The 21,899-nt window shown below is 44.6% G+C and overlaps 1 long non-coding RNA gene across 1 annotated transcript in view; it reads left to right on the forward strand.

Annotated features, from left to right (window-relative positions):
• The first annotated feature begins 1,692 nt into the window (after window positions 1–1,692).
• Window positions 1,693–21,899, forward strand: part of LOC138062105 (uncharacterized) — a 97,371-nt gene continuing 77,164 nt past the window's right edge. The window contains exon 1 of the long non-coding RNA XR_011136124.1: window positions 1,693–1,717. This is a non-coding gene — a long non-coding RNA (uncharacterized lncRNA). The remainder of the gene's footprint in view (window positions 1,718–21,899) is intronic.

Raw genomic sequence — 21,899 nt, forward strand, 5'->3', positions numbered from 1 at the left:
TTCTGCTCGATCATCTCTAGGATAACACATCCGGGGCCTTTTCTTGTTTGCTGGGCCGCGCACGGAGAGCAGTTTGGATCGGGCCAGGCTGCCGTGGTCGCGGTGGGGCGGCCGCAGCCGGCAGGAGGCAGCGGTGTCCGCGCTGGGCTAGCAGGGGGACCCGGGCGAAGTCAAGGCCAGGATGCAGTTGGAGCATCAGGCTGGATGCAGCCTCTGGGCAAGGCTGGGGCGTTATAAAGTAGCGCTTGATCATATGAAAGCGTGCACACAGGGTGAAGAAGAGCATATAACGAAATGCTTGTCCCCAGCCCAGCTGGAGCTCTCTCTTGATTTCAGAAGTCCCCACAAGATTCGTATTGACACAGTGATTGACAAGATCCTTGAACATAATTACACATATTAAAATCATTCTGAGTTCTGCCCAACGGCAGAGAAACTTGATTTATTAATTTAACTGTGATTTCTTGTTTGTTATTACACTAAGTCAGAAACACTGAAAACCTGCTAATTAAAAATCATAACACTTCCTAGCAATACAGAGCAGCCACAAACTTACACGTTGCAAGGCAAATACTAGTTGAGCTTTCTAAAAAAAACAAAATTGGAAAAAAGTGCTGTTGCCTCTTGAAGCATGACTTTCCTTGTGCTTTTCTAAAGAGAAAATTATTTGAAAATGTTAGCATACATATTACTTTTGCCATACTGAATCTTGCCCTTGCAGCCATGGCAAAACCAAAACAATGGGACATTGGCTTCAGGTTGCCTTTGTTTTCATTGGCAAAAGCAGAACGAGACGCCTGAAGGGGGTGTAAATGCTAACGTGTCAAACGGCAGCAGTCTGCCGCGGCAGGAGCAGGCACACGGGCGAGGAAGCAGCAGAGAACTGGGTCCTTTGTGTGCTTTTTCCCTCAGCCTTGCAGTGTTGACTTTGCTTCTTCTACAGTTGAAGCCCTGTAATGAGATACATGTGCTGTGCCTTTATGACAAAACATTTCATTTAATCCACAGCAACACCTGGAGAACTGGCAAATGTAGACATCTACATGCATCTTCTCCTTGTAAAGGTAGCTGCTCACGTTGTTTGTACTAAGACTGATGTTATTTAAAATACCAGAAGTCTGGCTGGGGTAAAGCTGTGCCCGAACAGAATGACTCCTTTTAAATTAGCCGGAGTCTGAGTTAAGTATTGTTAACCAATATTGGCAAGGGCTAAGTGATTGTTCTGTAATTTGTTAAAGTTCTCCCACAGTTGACATTTCTCTGTTCCTTATTTTAAGCAAGTCTGATTGAGAGTTTATGACTTTGGGAGATTGGGAAGATGTGAGTACTTTCCCAGCATGGTAATGGGGAAGAGGACAGAAATACACTTTCTGCACCTCACTGGATGCGGTGTGTCTCCTGCTTTGGACTCAGTTCCTTGAGTTGCAAGTCCTCCATCAGGGTAACGCTTCATCTCAGCGTTTGGCGTTTGGGAGTCCCTTGGTCCCTGTGCACCCTCTCTGCAGGGTATAAAGCTCTCTCGGAGGGTGAATGAGGAAGGACTTTACATTCTTGCCTGTTGAGTCATCCAGGGAGCAGAGCAGGGCAGCTCACCTGCAAACAATTCAGAAATTACCTCCTCCCAGCCTGTCTGCCCCCTCGCTTATAAAAGCCACGTGCTGGGCTGCTGCAAGTTTCCCTTGGGATTGGAGTGGGATGGCCACAGTTGCTGCAGCAGGTCGGTGGGCTTTTCTTTCCATGTAAAGGACTGCTTAAAGTGCTTTCAAACCTCTCCTTTGATAAGAAAAGGCTTCTTTGATTTCTGTTATGCTTCTTACAAGATGGGCAATGCATCCTTTAGTTCTTTCTTTGCTTTATACCAAAAACTTGTTAGTTTTACCTCTGTCTAAGGAGGTTTTGAAAAAGAGGAGAACCTTTCCTGTTGGAAGAGGAGGGCCTCGCTCTGTGTATCTGTGCTTTCCTGGCTGGGGTCTGGGACTCTGGGCCCTTAGTGGGCACAGTGCAAACCAGGGGCTGCTCCCAGGGAGCTGGGCAGGGCATTCACTGAAAAGCATGGTGAGGGTGCCTAAAAATAGGCTCTGCTTTTCCTTCTAAGTGGCACTATATTAAGGCATGGAGTTACCATGTAGGCTAAGCCTTTGGGGGATTCTAGAAGTATGAGAAAATCTCTCTCTTTTCACTGAGAGGAAAAAGAGATGGATAGAGAGGAGGTGATATATGGGTCTGGTTGGATGTTAGCCTCCCAAGAGACTATCAAGCTTAATTTCTTCAGCTGTAACATAACTATAAAGCATAACATTTCTATCTATAATGTGCTTGTTCAGGCTAAACATACATATCTGTTATGGAAAGTGAGTGGAAAGGGCCTTTCTGCCACATGCAGCGGGGGTGAGGGAAGTGTTTGGTGCCGGCAGTGCTCCTGCTAGGCAGCCGGTAAGATGCAGCCTTTCATCCTCCCCTTTCTCGAGGCACCATCGCTCTTCCCTTATCCCCCAGTGTGTTTACAGATCTGCTATTAAAGCACAGGCAGCCATAAATATAGTATCCAGCACTACAGTTATATAGTACCCTCCCAAGAGACTTACACTAATGCCCAAAATTGTAGCTGTTTTAGAGAGAAAAGCCCTGGCTATTGGGGAAGGCAGAGCGAAATAAAAGCCAGTAACCATGGGTGGGCTGCCTGTGAATGGGGAATTGCTGCCACCTGCGCGAAGGGAACAGCTCTAGAACAGCCTGGGAAGGCAAAGGTGAAGTTGTTATATTTGGGGCAGTAAACTGCAGTTGCAGCTGAGGTGCAGTGGTGAGGTTTGGTTTGCTGTGATGAGGAGTCTGTACTGGATCACCCAGGATGCGAATCCCGTCAGCATGTGCCTGGCCAGGTTTCCTTGCGTGGCCAGTGACACCAGGATGGGGAAGCAATGCTTGTTTTACATTTTATATCCATAATGACAGAGTTCTGGGAATGCTTTCATTCCCTTTGGTTTGTATCTCTCATTCGGCATACAGAAGGTCTAGATGATTTGCAGCTTTTTGAGTATGCACTGGTTAGACGTGGCAGAAGGGTGCCGAAAGCTCTTCCTTCTTCAAACGGCGTGCGAGTGTGCCTCGCTCCCCACCTGCCTCTCCCCCGTCTCCTCCCTGGCTTCTGTCTCTGTGGGATTAAATTTCAGTGCAGTGTAAACAAAAAATAAAAAGCAATAGCCTGGCTCTGTGCTCGAGCAGATCGGCTCATGCTGCGTAGGCGGTGGAACGAGCACCTATTGCCTGGTCTTCTCCCCAGGTCAAGAAGGAAAAAGCCCCAACTCTTTGCAGGAGGGAGGATGCCGACTGTCTGAGGAGTTTGTTGTTCCTCATCAAATGCCACTTACTTTAACTAATGTCAGATCATGATCAAACAATGCTCTGGTCTAAACTTTCTGCCTTTCCCTCTAATGACTACTGTTCAACTCAATACCCTGTAGAGACCTCTGACTTTACTTTGAAGCATTACTGACTAGTGCCAGAGATGGTGCCTGAAAATGAAATATCTTTGATCTAACTCAATATCACAACTTCTTTTTTCTTTATTAACATAATCTCTGTGCTGAAATTAATCTGTGGTGTGGCTGCAGTGTGTGAAGATTATATGTATTAGCATTCAAGATGAAGACTGCCCTCTTATTTTTTTTTAAGCTGTAGCAATTCTTTTTTTTTGTTAGCAGCTCCTATTTTAGGAGTACATCTATTTTGCCCTACAAAATACCCTTAGGAAAAGTTCAGAGGATTTATGCAGAGAACCCATGTTTACTTCTTTGGATAAAACAAGTTGGAGGTGTTACAGCTGCAGAGCTTCCCCCTTGGTGCATGTGGTCCACGCTCAGCCCTTTTCCGGGATGCCTCTGTGCCTTTCTGACTGCTTTGGCCCCCTGTAACCGAGGGGGCTCCCCGAAGGCCAGAAATCTCCATGGCTGTTAGAGGTCTGTGTGAAAGTGAGAAGTGGGTCTGTGGTGTCAGCATCTCCATAAGGAGAAGGGAAAGGCCTCTGAGATGTTTCCAGCTCGTTACAGTAATTGAGGCAGCTCATGGTGCTTGGTCATGAAGGGACATGTGGGTTCAGGAGGCCCAAAGGGGATTGATCAAGCCCACACTGTGCTCGCACAGCGCTGTTGTCAGAGCGAGCGGAGGAACTTGGGAGGCAACTGTCACAAAAGTGCCCCCGGAGCGTTTTGATTAGATGCCAGCCTTAAAATGAGTTTGCTCCTAAAGGGCAAAATTCAGTATAACCTTTGAGTGGCTGTGAAGTTTCTTGAAATGCATTTTTAGTGAGAGCAATAAAATAAACACTCCTGGCCCAAGTCGCAGGTGTGTTCTGGCGGTACTGCGTTGCCCAAAGGGAATAAAACAGCTGGAGTCTATTACTGAATCTAGTTGTATCTTAGTACATGACAGTCATACAAGTGCTGAAAAATGTTGTCTTTTTTCTCCCCACATCTGTCCATTTTTATTCATGGAGGTTGTGTTATCTCATCTGCTGCAGGTTAGAGATCAAAACTGATTAGAAAAGTAGTGGGGGCTTGTTAGTGCCTGGGGATAGTGCTGAGACCTAGTTCACAGCTGCCTTGCCTTAGTGGTGACCCTCAGCTGGGTTAGCTCAGCCCTTGATGCTGTGTCTCGGTGGGGGTTTGCTTCCCGTGTGCGCCCGGCCCTGCGTGATGCTGCCGGACTCGGTGTCCGGCTGCAGGCAAACGAGTGTTCCCAGCACACCTCTCCCCTTGAGCAGGTTTAGGCTGGAAGAACTTCAACTTTCTTGACTTCTCTTTTTGCAAGGAAAGTTTCTTTTAGTGGCACTGGTCCTGCATTGTACTTTTTTTTTCTTGGTAAGATCATTTGAGTCAGAAGTATTCAGCTAGTTGCAGAGGTGCTGAATTTTTGGTTTGCTGTGGAAAAACTATGTTAACAAGAGCAGAACGGTGCTGCTTTACCTTGAACATTGGAGTCTGTTTTATTCTTGGCTTTTCTTTGCATACTGGCTACCAAAACGAGCAAAATCTGTAGTCAGAGGGGTAATATCTTCCAGTATATTCATTGAAAGCAAATGTAACCAAAGACTAATGCTATTAGCAAGAACATGTTTCTCCTATTTTAAATATTACCCTCCTAAAAGTAAAATGTCCATTCTATAAGTCTATTAATATACAGTTCATTAAACTAGAAACAACTATATAATTAGGAAACAACAATTCATTATTCTTAGTGGGATTTAATAAAGTTCCTAAGCAAGGATTCTTCAGAGAATTAATTACAATATACTAATCAGGAAAAAAAAATCCAGTTCATCACTTGAATATGGTTCTCCAATGTGTGAGTTTTAAAGCATCAACAATTTTCAGAGCAGTCCAACCTCCCCCCAGCAAGAGCGATTCTTCGCTCGACCATAACAGTGCGGGCTGCCAGGGCTGGACACTTTACAAGTGAATTTCTCTTGGTTTTGTAAACACTGAATTTCCAAGTGAAAGCAACATTATTAATCATTTCACAGCCATGAATGCTTTGCAGGGAGGAGCTGAATTAGAGAGGGCCTCAGCAGGCTGAGCTTCCTTCTTGTGGTAGTGCACAGACACCAGGAAAAACGCACCATGTTATAACGTCTCGCCGTGGAGGCTGCTGATGTCCCTGGCAGGAGCCCTCGGGTCTCCCCCGGCACCTGGGTCTTCCAGGGCCTTGCAGAGCAAATGGGGATTCTGGCATTTATCATATCACACACAATTTTGACTTTTTTTTAAAAAAAAAAGTTCTTCCTACTGTAGTACTAGATATTCCTGTCAACCATATAAATGTCCAGTTCTTCTTAATCCAGCAAAAATGTAAATGAGTGTCTGAATTTTATAGCCTTTAACATGATCCATCGTTTCTCATCAGGGATTTTTGCCTGTGTCTGGTTCTTTTTTTTTTTTCACTTGGGCTGCTAGCTGTTTTATTAATAAGAGCAGCTTTCTATAACCACCGGCTGAATTACCGAGTAGCACCTGCCACAGTAGGACGGAATAAAAGGAAAGAGATGTATTTTTAATGTGAATGGCTTCAATTCAGAGGTATTTGATCAGAGTTAACTGACAAATTATCAATGAATAAAGTGAAAGGGTCAGTGATATAACAAATGATGCTGATGCATGTCACATTTAAACAAACTAGTTTTTAAAAATGAAATGCAAATTGCAAGTGTTAACCATTGCTAGCTATTGAAAGTGAGGAGTAAGGATTTCTAGAAGAGAGCTTAAAAAGACCCATCTCATTTCTCTACTTCACATGTAAAAGAAGCAAATGCTACCATCGGTTCTCTTAGTTACAGCAGAGCGGTTATTGCTCTGTCATAACTAGTGGAAATGCCGTCAGTAAGTGGAGGAGAGCCCAGCGTGGCCAGGCTCTGTGCCTTCTCCCAGTAACAAGAATGAAGAAGTGAATCTATTCCTCAGTTCAGTGAGACGTTTGGGGTAATTCAGCACCTGCCCTGGCCCACAGGCTTCTCTAGCCTCTGCCTGAGCAGCCACTGCCAGTCGTGCGGACAGGGATGAACTGGTTTTGGACTCAGAGCGCTGGAAGTCGCTGGTGGGATCTCACGGGGCTGGCTTATCCTGGCAGCGCTCTGCTGTCTTGCATGCTGCACACAAATCTAAGTGGATAAATACACTGTGCAGAAGTCCCAGCTATCTACTTCGCACTGCCTAATTCAAGCCTAGTTTATGCTCATTATAATCTAATCTTTGAAGCAGTCGCTGGTGCGGTTTCACATGCGCTGTGATAGAGATCCGCCTTTTCTTCTGGCGCCTGATGTGTGTTTGTAAGAGTTCTTGTAAGAACGTGTTGAAATCTGTGTTGACATCCTTGACTAAAAGGAGAACCCATCTTATCGGTCTAACTGAAACTCTGGCTCAAATGCTCTAAGAAGCACCAAACGTGCCTGTTTATGATAAACAGGCATAAAGAAGCCTCCCTTGTGCTTGCTTTGCCTTTCCTGGCTCTGAGCAGCAGTGCTGCGTGCTGTAAAGATTTTTGGGGTATTTTTATGTTATAATTGTGTGATGACTTTAACATCGCTTGTGCAATCCTGAACTATTCATGCCTTCAGATAGCAAGTCCCTTTATTTGCTGTAGCAGGATTTGTATTTTCTGCTTGTTTCCTGATTCTTACCTTTTTGCTGCCATGTCACTGAGCTGAAAAGATTCATAAAGAATGATTAAGGGCTGGAGAGAGTATTTTACAGTGATAGACTTAAAGAGCTCAGTCTGTTTATCTTATCAAAAAGAAACTTGTAACTTAATTTCAGTGGATAAGTACTTTCACAGGGAGGAAACTCCAGGTACTGAAAGGCTTTTTATTCAGAGAAAAGCATAAAAGGACCCAATGACTTTAAGCTAAAGCCAGAAAAATCCAATTAACAAGGTAAGAATTTTGAACTTTGAGGATCACTAAATACCGAGAAAAATTGGATCGCTACCCCTTCTGTGGGATTAGTTTCCCATCTGTGGATGTCTTTTAGATCTGAATCTAATGCTTCTCTGAATGATCCAGTCTTTACAGCACCCGTCACTGGAGGCAGCCACTCGATTGCCTGTTAGCCCTGGACCTCCAGTATGTCAGTCCAGTCCAGCCTGACCTTGTGCTCTGCAAATCCTTGAACATCCTGCTTTCTTCCTGAGATGTTCTGCTGGGGCTGAGATGTGTGATGGGTTATCTGGCAGATGAAGCACTGGTCTGGCTGAATGTTGTCATGCCTGCGTGAATTCAGGTTTCAGCAACAGCCGATTGACCTGTTCTGCTGAAAACTCACAGCAAAGGGGCCAAAGGTGCCGCCTTGAAATTCAGGAAACTGAAATAGCGATCTCGGCTCTGCTGCAGACCAACCTGCAGCAAGCCTTTTCACCTTTTCCTCCTGACTTCTTTTCCCCCATTTGTACTGACTGTTGGGTGCTGTTCAGGGAAGAAGCTATCTTCCCGTATGTGTACATCTAACATCTAGTAATAGGACTCATTAGTAGCAGAAATGGGTCTTGGCTGGGTTTTTTGTTGTGGATGTTTGGTACCTGTGAGTTACTGACTGAGAAGAAAAATTTAAGTTACTCAGCCATTTGCCCTTATATGCAATGCACTCTGGAGAGACCAGCAAGAAGCAGAAGCCTTGGTTTGAATCAGTGTTCCTTCCCTGGGGTGTTTCTCTGCTTTTAGGCCTGGCTGGTTCACCCTGGTCAGGATTTACTTAGTATGCTAGAGAGCTTCCTGCAGATATCAAAATGCTCGTGGCCTAAGAAAACAGCAGCAAGTCCCAGCAAAACATCCCTGTCACTAGGCACTGATGTTCAAGGATGGTGTTGCAAGCATCCTATGATAAGCTTTACTTTTTTAAAGGTTACTGAGTTAGCCTTTGCAAGCTGGAAAGGCAGCTTAAAAGTACATAAAGACACTAATTGGTCATTTGAACTTTGCCTGGAGGACCCTTCCAGCAGGGATGATGTGCTCATGCTGGTTCAGTGTGGCTGAAGCTGAAAGACAGTAGATCCCATTAAAGAACAGCAAATAACTAGGACTGTCTCTTTGGACAGGGACTTCCCATTCATTTGGGCAAGATGTTTCTGCTGCTTTCCTGATTTGTGCAGGAGAATACAAACATGGTAATGTTCACTTTTCACATTTTTTCTGCTCAGTCCTACCCAGGTTTGAGCCCAGGAGATGAGCAGGTTTCTTTACCATCTTTCCTGCTGGTACTTCTCCAGGTCTAGGCTTGAGGGCAGCTATTCATCCAGTCCTTCTACCTGTGCCCAGCAGAGCTGCAGTGGAGGTACGGGGTGCTGCCAGCTGACTTGTTTGACTTCTGCTTCCACCACATCTTTGAGCAAATGTTACGTGCTCTGCCCTCCCTCCTGGGGTGCTTCATCTGTGCACAGTCCCATTTGCCAGAAAAAGATCTCAGTCTTATAGGATGAATTATCACAGTCAAAATAATATAAAGAACTAGCTAGAAAACCCTTATGTATTCTCTGCAGGAGAAGTTAGAGGTGTTTCCTCCTTGATGGGATCAGCCAAACAGTGATGCTTCCAGCGATGTCCCTGCCGAGTCTCCCAAAGTGAGGGAAAGCTGAGCCTTGCCCATTTAATTTAATGTACTTCCCAATGTCTGTTAGAGCTCTCTGTTGCCTTAGCAAATGCATGTGTGTCCTGTTAGGCCATGCCGCTCCCCTGTTAATTGTGGAGGATGCACATGACAGTGGGTATTAGCACTGGCAAAAAAAATTTAATTTGGGGGGGTGGGGGGGAAGGTTATGACGCTTGTCCTGGTGCTGGCCACAGATTTGAGCCTGTAGCCTCTTAGCAACTAACCACAAATGACTGTAGGTGTGATTTTGTGCTTGGGCTCATCTGTGGTCTCATATGAAGCCATTTTGCTATCAAAATATCTGAGAAACCTGCAAATGCACTGCTTGGACATAGTTCAGCCCGTTTCTATGTCTACAGTTATTTGCTGCCTGAAAAACTGCAGGTAAAATGGAGGAAGCTCTGGTGAACAAAGGCTAAAATCAGGCCATTATGCTTTACCCAGATAACATTTTAAAGATTATGGAGTTATTTGTGAGAGATCGTGTATAATTTTTGCAACAACTAAGCTACAGTAGCAGGGATTTGCAAAGTATTTATCAATTGAAGCCAGAGCAGGATGTTGCCATGGAGATGGGAAGTAGCTGTGTGATATTTTTCTCCTGCAAATATATTGTTGCAAAACACAAATGGTGAAAGAAAAGGAGCATATCATCTTTGGAAAATCAAACTTCAGTTTTAGGTTGTCATGTAGAGGCAAAAATAGTTCTCTTAGACCGTGGGAGTCCAGTTGTATTGCATTTGGTATAAATCTCGCAGCCTGCCGGGGCTGAGGCTCCGCTTAACTCGGGAGGAGATGTGGGATGCTGCAGCCCCAAGTGAAGTTACTGTGTTAGGAATAAAAGCAGTTGGGTTTTCTAGCAACTGAAGGTCTATGTAAATCCAAGGTCACCAGAATCACTTCTGTGGCTGCTGCTTATCATTTAATGAAGATAAAAATGAGCAATTAGGTTTAGTCTAGCAATTTGGCACATTAGCATTAATCTTCACTGAAATCAGAAGGTGTTTGTGTTTTGTGTGAGTTCAGCTAATGTATCACTTTATTACTAGCAAGCAGAGGCCAAATTACTCTTCTATTTGGCAGAATTTGTAGATGTGTTTATTGACAGCTCACTGGGTTATTTATGCATCAAGTCATTTACTTAAGGGAAACTTTAACATTGAACTTTGGTTTCCCTCCCTGCCCAGTAAACGGCAGGGCTGCTGGTGACCTCCCTGGGCAGAGCAATGTGTGCTGTCTGCCCAGCTGGGCAGCTCATGGGCCGCTGGTCCCAGCTGAGCGCCGGGGCTCGGACCCTCCCAGCTGCTGGACGGGTGAGCGGGAGCGCTCCGAAAGCGGGCGCCTGAGCAGGGATGAGCGGAGCCGCGTGTGAGACCGGAACGGTGAGCACGGAGAAAGAAGAGTTGCACAGAGGAGCTGACATCAGGTGCCAGCTGTGGAGAGGTGGCAGGGAACGGATGACAACCCCACCATGTCCCACTCGGAGCAAGAGCCGAGGCAAACGCAGGGAGCGGGATGCCTTGTTTGGCTGCCAATATACAGAAAACTGACTGTGAATCGCTCTCCTTGATGCACTATTGTGGTGATGGCAGTTATGTGTGCAAGGAGGGGCCTCCCCTTGCATTTAGACTTATTCTTTGGTCTAGTTCTTGTGCACTAGTGTTGCCCTAAAGTGAACTGCAGTTGCTGTTTATTTAGCAGTGCCAAGAACATTTTATAGTTTTATCATACAAAAAGAATAAATTTAAAATACATTAGGAAGCAGCCCTGACTTACAGCTAGGTTGTACTGATGGCTTGTGTAGATTGCATTTTGCATTCACTACTACTTCAAGCACTTAATGACTTAGCTTTAATGGTTTTTATTTCTTTTTATTAAAAAAAAATCCCACAAGACCTTGGGGTTTATTACAGGGCTGGAATGGGGGGGATATGAGGTATTTCTAAACTCATAACAGCACTGTTTGTTAAATATTCATAACTGCAGCTACCATTTGCTGTTGGTAAGGACATTGATTTTCTTTGGAAGCTTAAGAATTATTTGTGGCATTGATTGTCTTCTGGGATGATTTTATATAAAGGAGTTTGGGAAAACATTAAGCATTGTGCATGCTGTTGGGTTTATACCCTTCTTGACTAGGGACAGTGAAGCCCAAATGATAACTTATTTCAATTCTTTCCCAAGACTGGATTTCTTAACCCAAAGAAATTAAAAATCAGGAACAAACCATGAGAGCACTTCATGGCCAGAAAGGCCTACAGGGGCTCTCTGTGTTGGGTGTACCCAGTCAGACTGGGTTTTCTCCCCTGCAATTGCTTAGGATATCACCTCCAGCTCCGGGCTGGAACGGTGCCTCCGGGAGCTCAGGGCACCCCACAGCTGCTGTTCAAGGGCAGGGCACTGCTCGGAGATCTTGCTGTCTGATACCCTTTTACAGTTTTGCACGTACCTACCTTATAGAAAAGCCTCTAACAAGATGAAACGCTCCCCTCAGGCACTACTCCCCCATGGGGCTCAGAACACAACCAGGAAGATGTTTGGCAGGTTGCGAAATGCACTCCTGGCAGACCACCTCATGTTACGGTGGTGAGCGTGGGAGGAGCCCGTGTGAAATGGGTTGATGGGGCTGTGGGTCCCTGTCCTGAACTCATACACGGTGTGAAGTGTATCCGTGAGCACCTCGCTTCTCAGACCTGCTGGTGCAGTTCCTCTGCTGCAGTTCCTTGCTGTTGAAATGAGTCCTATATGAATAGTGGCTCTAGGTACCATCAAGGGAGCATTTCTAAAAGGCGTGTTCTGGTTTGGGAGCACTGTCTCTGATATGGCAGCTGCTTGCATGGGATGCTGCCCATGCAGCATCTTAACACCCTTCTGGGGGTCCTCAGCCTCCAGCTTTGTCTCTTTTCAAAGGTCTGCACTGGAATTTACACTGGTTTTAAAAGGAACTTAAAATTCAAGGTGAAATAATGGTAATTAGCTGGAGCCTGGCACAGACCAGTAGCTTGAAATGGTCCCTGATCTGTTGCCTTTATGAATGCCCCTTGGTACATGCCCTGCAGGGCTCACCAACCTGGCGTTTCACATCTTTCCATTATTTGCTGGAGTTTTCCTCTTCATAGGAAAAGAATGTTTCCCTTTCTTTAACCCACCTACATTTTCTGCTGACACAGAAGCTGCTGAGCCTTCAATGGCTTGGTGCTGGTAGGGCTCTGTGTAGGAGGGTGTGTGCGGAGGGTTATTGTTTTAGCACTGATGGTAGTGCTTGCAAAATGTGGAGTACTGCATTGCCTTCTCCCTACCACACTCCTAGATGATCCTAGCCCATAGCTTATACAGTGCTAAGAGGTCAGGCTTGATGGAAATGCTCTTCCCAAAGCTGGCAGGCTGGCTGAACATGAGCTAAGAAAGCACAGTTGCATTATTTTTTTCCCCCCCCCCTCTCTCTAGTAGGGAAGTTTAGCTGATTTCCAGAAGAAAAAGCTGCTGTGTCTCCTGGTACTGAAGTGCAACACTTTTTTCAGTATCTGAAGCCAGAATGGACTGTTAGCTCACTGGTGAGTCACAGGCTGCTAGTTTTCATCCAGTGATTACCTCTCTATTGCATCCCATGACTTCAGTTAAATTAAGGACTTTGGTTCTCGGGAGACTGACTGCTGCAAGCTGCTGGCAGGAAACAGGAGAGGCTGAGGTGCTGCAGCCTCCAGAGCTCCTGCTTGGATCTTGGCAGCTGTGAAAAGCCTGACCTGAGGGTCCTCTTGGCCTGCTCTAATTTGCAGCTAAGGTCAAACATGAGCAATGTGTGGGATCTACCAAGCAATGCGCTTGTTCATCTGACACCAGATCAGCCAAGATGTTGCCCTTTACACCCTGCTTTTTTGTGTAATGCTGCAATGATTTAGGAAATGCCCTGGGAATATCCACCAAATTATCCACCTCATTTGGCCCTGATTAGCTTTCAAAACTCGTTTGGGTTGAGGCTGTGTACTGATAGGAATATTCATGTAAAGTGCTAAGAACTTCCCACAGCTGTGTGACTTCACCTTAACTCACCCTTTGGAAAGCTGCAGTGGTTACACCAAAACATGTGGTCTGGCTTTAGAGGTGGTATACTGATATACATGTAAGGGTCAATACAAAAGCTAGAAATGCCTGCCTAAGGAAGTGTGCAAAGCTTTGCAGTGTGGTCCAATGTTATTTAGAAGCACCTGCTGCTAATGTATTGGAGCAAGACCTGCAAAGGCAATGAGACCCCCAGGGGAATAGGGGCAAACCACAAGCCACCTCTTGGTGCGTGTGCTCAAGCTTTCTCAGCTGTTTAAAGGACCTTGTTCTGTGGACAACCGATTAGTGTCAGCTCTGAGTGGTTTTCACTGGGACAGGGTGGCATTATAGCAAGTGTTTGCTGCACATCAGAGAACCCCGTGGGAGTTAATCCTTATAAATAATCTAGACACTGTCAGCTCATATCCTTTCCTCTCTGCCCTGGAGAAGGGTAGGGACTGACAGCGAGGAATGAGGAGTTAGCTTATCCAGCCTTGGGTTTGGAGGTTAAGAAATAGGAGGAGGCATAGGGAAAAACTGTTTATGCACCATGTTAATGCACAGAGAACGGCATCTGTTTGCTTAAAAGTATGTTTGTTTGCTTTTTTTATGAGACTTGAAAGGGCTCGTACTGATACGAGACCTCTGGCCCTTTGAAGCAAAGGTGCTGGCCATTAAGCTCTGGCGTGTGCCGGAAAAGCCCTGGCTGGGAGCTCAGATTTCACTGTGGCTGGAGATAAACTATCCTGACACTACATTTCCGAGACTTAACCTCCTCGGTTTAATTCTCCCTACTGAAGGCAATTCCTTGTTGCAGTACCCCTCGGCTGCTACTCCTTGCTCGGTCACACGTGCTGTTTGCCGAGCCCTCCGCTGTATTTCGTGGCACTGCGGTAACGCAGCTGCCTGGCCGCGCAGTGGGGCATGTGGGCAAGCCGTGCCTCTGCCCCGCGTCAGTGCCCGGGCTCAGGCTCGTACGGTACAAGTGTGCGAGGGTGGCACTTGTGTGGGTGCTGCGCTCTGGGGCTCCGGAAATGCACACGGATCACTCGGCTGCTGCTGCCGGGAGGAAGGGTGTCTTCTCTTACCTGCTCTGCATTAATCCAGTCCGCCTCTGCTAGGCGCTCCTGGAGGGAGCTCGGCCACAGAAGCTGTAAGAAACACAGGCTGTCATGATGGAGCGTGAAAAAAACAATACTCGGAAAGTCTGAAATTGTTTACTACATGCCATGCTGAGTCTAGCTGGAAGACAAGTCTGAGGTTAAGTAGTTGTTTATTATTTCTGTTTAAAGTCTGGTGATTTTTTGCTTTTGAACAGGGGCCTCAGATTTCAGAAAAATCCTTATTTTGGAGAAAAGGACAGAAAGGGAATGGGAAAATTTGCACAAGCAGGTTTGGCCATCTTGTGAGTTGGAAGTGTTTTGCTCATGTTGGAATTGTTGCCGGCTGTTTATGCTCACACCTCTGAAGAGGTGGAGAGGGAAGCAGAAAGCCGGTGTGCCTGTGCGGGCTGTCCCCCGGGTTAGGGAGCCTGCCCTCTGCATGCCTGTTGCCACCAGGTGCTTCCACTTGCTCTGTGTAGTCTTCCAGCCGGGATGACATGAGCCTCCAAAGCTGTTCTCCTTGTTTGTGGGACCATCTTGGTGACTGTTATGAGGAAGCAGTTTCTTGGCAGACGTTTCAAATGTGTATTTTCTGTTGTGAAACGAAGCCCCAGAGCGGCACGGAAGTGCCGTTGCTCGGTTCTGCAGCTGCTGCCTGGACGCGCTGCACAAAAGCAGAAAACGGCGTTCAACGCTGAGCTGAAGAGGTGGACGAAATGAAAGAAAACAGTCATTACTTCTAGTTCCAAAAGCTAGAAGCAACACAACATCTGAACCCTTTGCGTGTGACACCGTGACTTGTGGGCTTGTGCGGGTTACTCCCTCTGCCCTGTAACTGCTTTATTTTCTGTTCATGAAGGTTCCCTGTGCCACAGTTCAGACCTGCTTCGCTGGGAGGTGAGTAAATGGAAAACTGTTGTAATTGCTTTGTCAGTAAGCTGGAAATGCCCAAACAGGTTTTATCTGTTCCCGCCTGGAAACTGGCCCCCAACACTCCTGCACCCAGAACTTGGGAAACAAGCTTGCTTTTTCCCTTTTACGCACATCACATTTACAGAAGCAGATCTTGCATGATGACCTTCTGAATTAATGAAAAAGTTTTCAAATTCTTTCCCTAACCCAAATGGGGCCAAGTAAAACCTGCCACAAATGTCTATCTTCTAATACTAGCTGGGTTTGTGTGTGGGCGCTTCCAAGGTAGCAATTCTGTGATTTGCCATACGTGTTTGGGGTGGGAACGAATGAGCAGCCTGTGCTCTAGCAAATGGATGTCAGTGCTGAAGACTGTCCGCTTCTGTACCTGTTAACAATGTTTTTAGTTATTTATTGATAACCTCATAAGAGTTGCCCACAACTCATAGTTGAGAAAAGGAGAAAATACTGGTACTTTGGACTTGGCTTTTTTCTTTTTTGATAACAAATACTGGCATAATAATCCAGGCTGCTTTGTCAGTGGAAGAACTGGGATCTTTCACTCTAGCCCTGAGTCCATGGCACAGATCACTCTTACAAAAGCTCTGTGGGTCTATCTAAAGATGAGGAAAACAATCTCATTTTGAAAAAAGTGAAAGTATTATATAAAATGAACAGATGGGTAGTGCAGAAATATCCATTTAGATTCTGCTTGTCGGGAGGTAGGTAATTCTCTGAACTTCTGAGAATCTCTTCTGTGTTTAAATTAGCAATATTATATACAGGCAACTAGAGCACAGGGGACCCTCACTGTAATTGAGACATTATGACTTGTTTACAGAGGCAATGATTATAAGATTATGTACTTTTCTATGAAATTTCTTGTAAGGGAGTCCAGCTGTTGCATGGAGATTGCAGTGGCTTCAATAGGCTTTTCTCAGGGAGCGGGCGGAAGAGTCGCCTCCTTTCTGAAACACGTTTTCTCAATTAGTGTGATTGCTTCCATTCCTTCAAATCCTGTGGTGAAACAATGGTTTTTAATTCAGTGTTGAGCTTTATTGTCCTGGCAGCGTGTGCGTTTCTCCCCTTAGCTGGCTGCGAGCTCGGCATGAGCTCTGCGCTGGGCAGCGCGGTGCAGCTGACCTCCAGGCCAAGGCAGGAACAATTGCTTGTCCTGTGGCACTGTCTTCAAATCCCGCCCTTGGCTGCACTAGGGGGTGATGAGGCTGCATGGATGTGAGGAAGCAATGTGGCCTGTGCACGCACTGTTCCTGGTGGCTGTGCTGCCCCGGCACCGGGAGACACAGCATCAGCTGCTGGAGAGAGGAGATGCTGGGAAATAGCAAGGTCTTCCTGATCCGACCTAGCGTCTCCGGAGAGTGGCAAGCTTCCTGTCTCCTTTCCTAGACCAAAGCTTACCTCCATGGGAAAAAATGGAGCAGAAAGAATGAGAAAGGAAAATAGAATGCCTTAAATAGGCAGATTTGGACAATTTCACAGCCTGCTCAAAATGCTTGTGCCATTTTCCCCCGGCTGCTGCTGTGGCATGATGCAGAGCCTGCTGGCTCCCCAAAGTGGCGAGGGGAGCAATGGGCACCTGTGCTGAGAGCCCAGGGGAGCGGGGCTGCTATCGGAGGGCTGTTGGCCTTCACGGCTGACTGGCTGCATGGAGCTCACCGTACTTATAACGGCCCCATTTCCAAAGCTGAGGCTTAGTAGGTATCAGTACGTATTCTTTCATGTAAACGGCCCTTCCAAGAAAATTATGTATCAGATGCAAAACCAGACACTGAGCTGAGACAAAGCACCACGCTCTCGTTTAGTCTTATGCTGCGGACAGAATTATGCCGAGGCAATGCAGGAACCAGGAGTTAGAAGAAGAAAGGGGCTTGTTGTTTTTCCTGCTGCAGTGACATTTGAAACAGTGTGGGCAGATCATTAATGTAGGTATCTCTCATTTAGGTATTAATGTATGGAAGTAGGTGCTTAGCTCTGGGTATATGAACAAAAATACTTCACATTCCTGGGCAATAATAGCGTGCGTTTTTTCTACTGTTTGTCCTCCTGATGCTGCAGCTGTTACAGATACGCAAGACCTTTTTATGAAAGCTCCCTTGTCTTGGTTATTTCACCTTTCAGTAGAGAAAGACCCTTACTAATTGTGAGGAATGTCGTCTTTGCTTTTCTGTTGTTTCTATCCTGAGACCTCACGACCTGCTGCTCTCCTATTCGTGAGGCTGGGCTTGCCTGGTGCCTTCTCCTGATAGTGCTGGTTCTTCTCAGTGTTGGGAAGCATTGGGGTTCCAGCTTTTCATGGCAAAATGCTCTAGGGAAGGGAGCAAAGCACCAAGAATGCTGTAGGTGCTTAACTTTGCTGCAGATGAGGAAGCAAGAATTATTTTTAGATTGTTCTTTTAATTGCTAATATTTATTTTAATGCTTAATTGCTTTCTGTTGCTGTTTTAAGCTGGCTCTCTTAATACCTGCTTGTATTCTATAGCTCCAAAGACATCTGGGAGCTGAAGAGGTGGACAAAATGAAAGAAAACAGTCATTACTTTGAGTTCCAAAAGCTAGAAGCAACACAACATCTGAACCCTTTGCGCAGCACTTCCTGCAGCCTGCCTGCCGGGGCTGCGTCCTGCAGGGGTTAGCTGTGAAATCCTGCGTCCCCCCCTCCGCTCAGCGGCACAGACGTTTGACACAAACAAAACTTAAAACTCGCTTCTGCTTTGTGCAGAATGCAGTAGGCAGGTCTTGAAAAACCAAATGTCAGTTCCCTTAAAGTGAAAGATGAATTCAAGTGTATTACAATCGGCAAAACTGAAGGGGGATGCCTACATAGGTAACTTGGGGAATAAGATTAGTAAACTAACATTTTGACACTTCTCTTGGCATCTGTTTTTAAGTTACGATGAACTTGAGATAATGTGCAGTGTTTTGATGTGATTGCAATCTTTTCCCCAAGACAAAAACCCATTAAAGGTATCAAAAAATATAAGCTGAAACAAAGCAGCAAATGTTCAAAACAGTTCATTATCCAGGCAAGGAATATGTGAAATGTCCTTGGTGGTAGGGGGGATTCTTTCCTAGTGAATGACTAGTGCATAAAACCTTCTGAAACTATAGATCTGTGCTTCAGGATAAGCTGGGATGGCAAACAATATTAAAAGTGGCAAATAACAAAGAAAATACGCATATAATCTGATCTACCTGAATTTTTAAACACTTGTTTCAGTTGTAATAGATCCTTTTTGACATTCTATATCTAGTTCTGCAATTCCTCAAATCTGGTAAGCAGAGATAGTGTTTTGATGCTTTTTACTGGAAAACAGATCTTTTAAAAAGGGATGGTAAGATTAAAAACTAATAGGTTAACTTCCAACAAACATGAGACTAATATTTAGAGTTTGTGCAGACACTTGTCTCTAAGGGTGGAAGTGCTTTAGGAAGCTGCCGAGCACGCGCACTGCTTTAGTGCTGTGGCAACGTAGGTAGGAGCTGGTAAAGGCAGCAGAGCTTTCTCCTCCCGAAAGCTAGAAACCTGAAGGATTCATGTACATGTTTTAGACTGCGCTGCATGTGTGCATCAACTATTTATAGGGTCTAATATTGTATGCTTTTAGTACAATAGTTATATTAGTTAACTGTAGTTAATAGTTGAAACTGAGGCTCTCCTGTAAAGCAAGAGTAACCTGCTGGAGTTTAATAACGTCACCTTTGAAAATGGAATTTCAGGTTTCAAAGTTGCTTTGCCTGGGAATATGTCACGCTACTTGCACTCTTAAATTTCTGCTGGCATCTGAATCCAGTAGTGGTGTAAAACATCCGACGGGCCGGGGAGCAATCACAGCACGTGCCTGGGCTCCGGCGCACGGGCGGCCGTTGCTGCACTGTGCTTGCGAAGCAGGTCTTCCCCAGCACCTTGGCGCACTGTCCTCTTGCCAGGGACTGTCCCTAAACCCAGGGGCATCTGTTGTGGAAAATCAGATTTTTGTGACTTTTCTTTCTCTATTTACTTATTACTGTTCTTTTCAGTAAATAACTTTTAAGTATGCATTAGGAGAATAAGAAATACGTGACTGCTGCTGTTACAGCAGTAAAAGGGATATAGTGTTGGAAAGTAACTTTGAACTATCTCTCATTAAAAAATAATGCCCTTCCATTGCGACTTTTGCAGAGAAAATTTGCTAACCCTTAGTTTTTCTGAAGTAACAATAGATTGTTTTTTTAAAAAGGCCACAACAACAGTTCTGCATAACTTTTAGTGTTTAACAGAGCAAGTTTCTAGAGAACAAATAGCTCTAGAAACAAAAAAAGTCAGAGCTGTGGAAGTCGTACAACCTTGTCTTGGAAAAGGGGTAGGATAAAAGATGTCCTGAAAAATATTGTTTTTTAAAGTATAAAAAACATGATTAGTCTCTCCTACCTGCTGCTAGGCAGGAGGAAGCAGAGAAAAGTGTTTCATAGTAAACAGATCATCTCTGCTTTATTAATCTTCATAAAATTCTTGTTTTTCTCAACGCTTTCATCTGAATGCTCCTTTGTACAGTGTATGCTACTTTAACATTGAGTCATCAACTGAGATCTAATTTCTTTTGAATTTCATTTAAATGCCAACTAATTAATTATTTCAGATGTGCCATGAAGAAAAATTTAATAACTTATTTTTTTCTTGTGTTAGAGATTGTGGTTCCAGAAAACTAGTTCAACACATTTGGTAAATCTCATATCTAATCAACTAGTAGGTAAATTAATATAGAATTACAACTCATTAGCAAATGATGCATTGATGTCTAATAATTCCCTGCTTTCCTATTTGAAAGAAAGTAGGTTATGCTGTTATTGAGTTGGTGCATTAAGTTTCAATGCTTTTTGTCATAAGCACTAAGTACTTTTAAAAATGTCTTAATTAAGAGATTACACCCACATCAACCTTAAAGCAATATAGTAACTGTAATTATAAAGCTAGATTCTGGTTTCTCCAACCATGACATAATACTAAAAAGTCTCATTGGTCTAATTTCAGTGGGATGACTCACATAATAAAAAGCAACTTATTAAAACACAGGGCAACACAATAAAATTGTGGAATCAGAAGACCAGATTGAGACATCTTATCTGTTATGAGGAAGTTGACAGGGTGTTTCCCTGCAAGGGAAAACTTTCATTGTTTGCAGAAGAGATGACAGAAGCAGTGATACCTGAGGAGGTTGTAAGTTCTGACTTGTAGGGAGCATATGAATTATTATTATTGGCTGTTTCTCAAATTATGAATATGAAAATATGAAGGCTACAGTACAACTAGCAAGAGAAGGTTTAAAGCAAACAATTAAGCTTGCCAAATTTCTTATACTCTTTCCCTGGAAATCTCTTACTAACCACTGGCTGCTGTAGGTAGACCACAGGTCCAACTTACCCAATGCGTTTAACCTGAAGTTTTTGTTTGTTCTTTACCATCTTAATAAGATGGTAAAGAAGTTGATCACTAAAAATATTAGGTATAAACACCAAGTAATGGAAAATGGAGGTGAAATCCAGCTCTTAGTTTTACTTATACATAAGTGCCATGTAGTTATAAAGCCAGGTTTCTGCAAAACATCTTGATTTTTGTATAATACAGAGTTTCTAACAAAAGCTTGTTTCATTAAAAAATCCTCAGCTATACTTGGTTCTCAAATCCTTGGCTTTATTCAGAAATGTATATGATAGAAATAGCTGAGTGCTAGCTAGCCCTCACCTGTTTTAACACTGACTTTGCGGAACAGCCACAAATGTATGTTCATGAGCAAAAGTAGAGGAATTTTTGGTCTAGTGAAAATGCAAAGTTCTGAAAATAGCTATAATGCCTCAATATTAATACAGCTGTCAAAGTCTTTGATTAAGCTAAATGTGCTAGTTTTGTTTATTTAGCTAGAAGACTAATATGTTCTGATCTCCATACTGCCTGAGGAATGCAACTCAGGTAGAAAGGTGGCACCCACTTTTATTTTGTGCCATATCACCACAGAGAGAAACAACAGAGACCACCTGCCTGGTGTCTGGGTGTAATACTACTTATCAACACAAGTTCAAAGCAAGCTTCATTTGTATAGGATCAGCTTATTCACTTAAGCAATTTATCTTTGACAGGAATGAGGCTGATTATATGAGGTAGAAATGCCTGCGAGGCAAGTAAATTTAATGAAGTTTGTAATGAACTGCAGAAATATCAGCCAAATGATCAAGAATATGCCACAAGAAACAATTAATTAAGGCTGTCCATCCATCTCTCTCCTGCACAGATGTTTGTTGGTCCAAGCTAACAGAAATACAAGCAAACTTGCTTTCTGAGGGGCTTGATGTCTTTGTAGCAGCCTCAGCAGGTGCCTTTCGAAGGTCTCTGATGTGCAGGGAGTCCTTGTCACCTGCTGTCCCCCCTTGCTGGGCTGGGGGGACCTCCCTGGCCCAGGGGATCCCAGTGCTGCTGCAGTGTGCCCCCAGGTCTTGCTCTGCCAAGCCTAGCGTGGCACCTATGCCCAGAGCAGACCCCATGGGCCAACCACAGGTGGAAGCTGGACCGCAGGCAGCTGTCCCCACTGCTGGTTTAGCATGTGGGTGGCTTTTTTGGGCCTGCAGTTGTCCATGACCTACTTTGTTGTTAATATGCACTTCTTCCACTGCCCTCTGCTGTTGTCTCAGCTCCAGCATTGACTAGGGTGCTGCATGTCTATGCC

Source organism: Struthio camelus, chromosome 24 (assembly GCF_040807025.1).
Source record: "Struthio camelus isolate bStrCam1 chromosome 24, bStrCam1.hap1, whole genome shotgun sequence".
In the NCBI taxonomy this organism is placed as follows: Eukaryota; Metazoa; Chordata; class Aves; order Struthioniformes; family Struthionidae; genus Struthio; species Struthio camelus.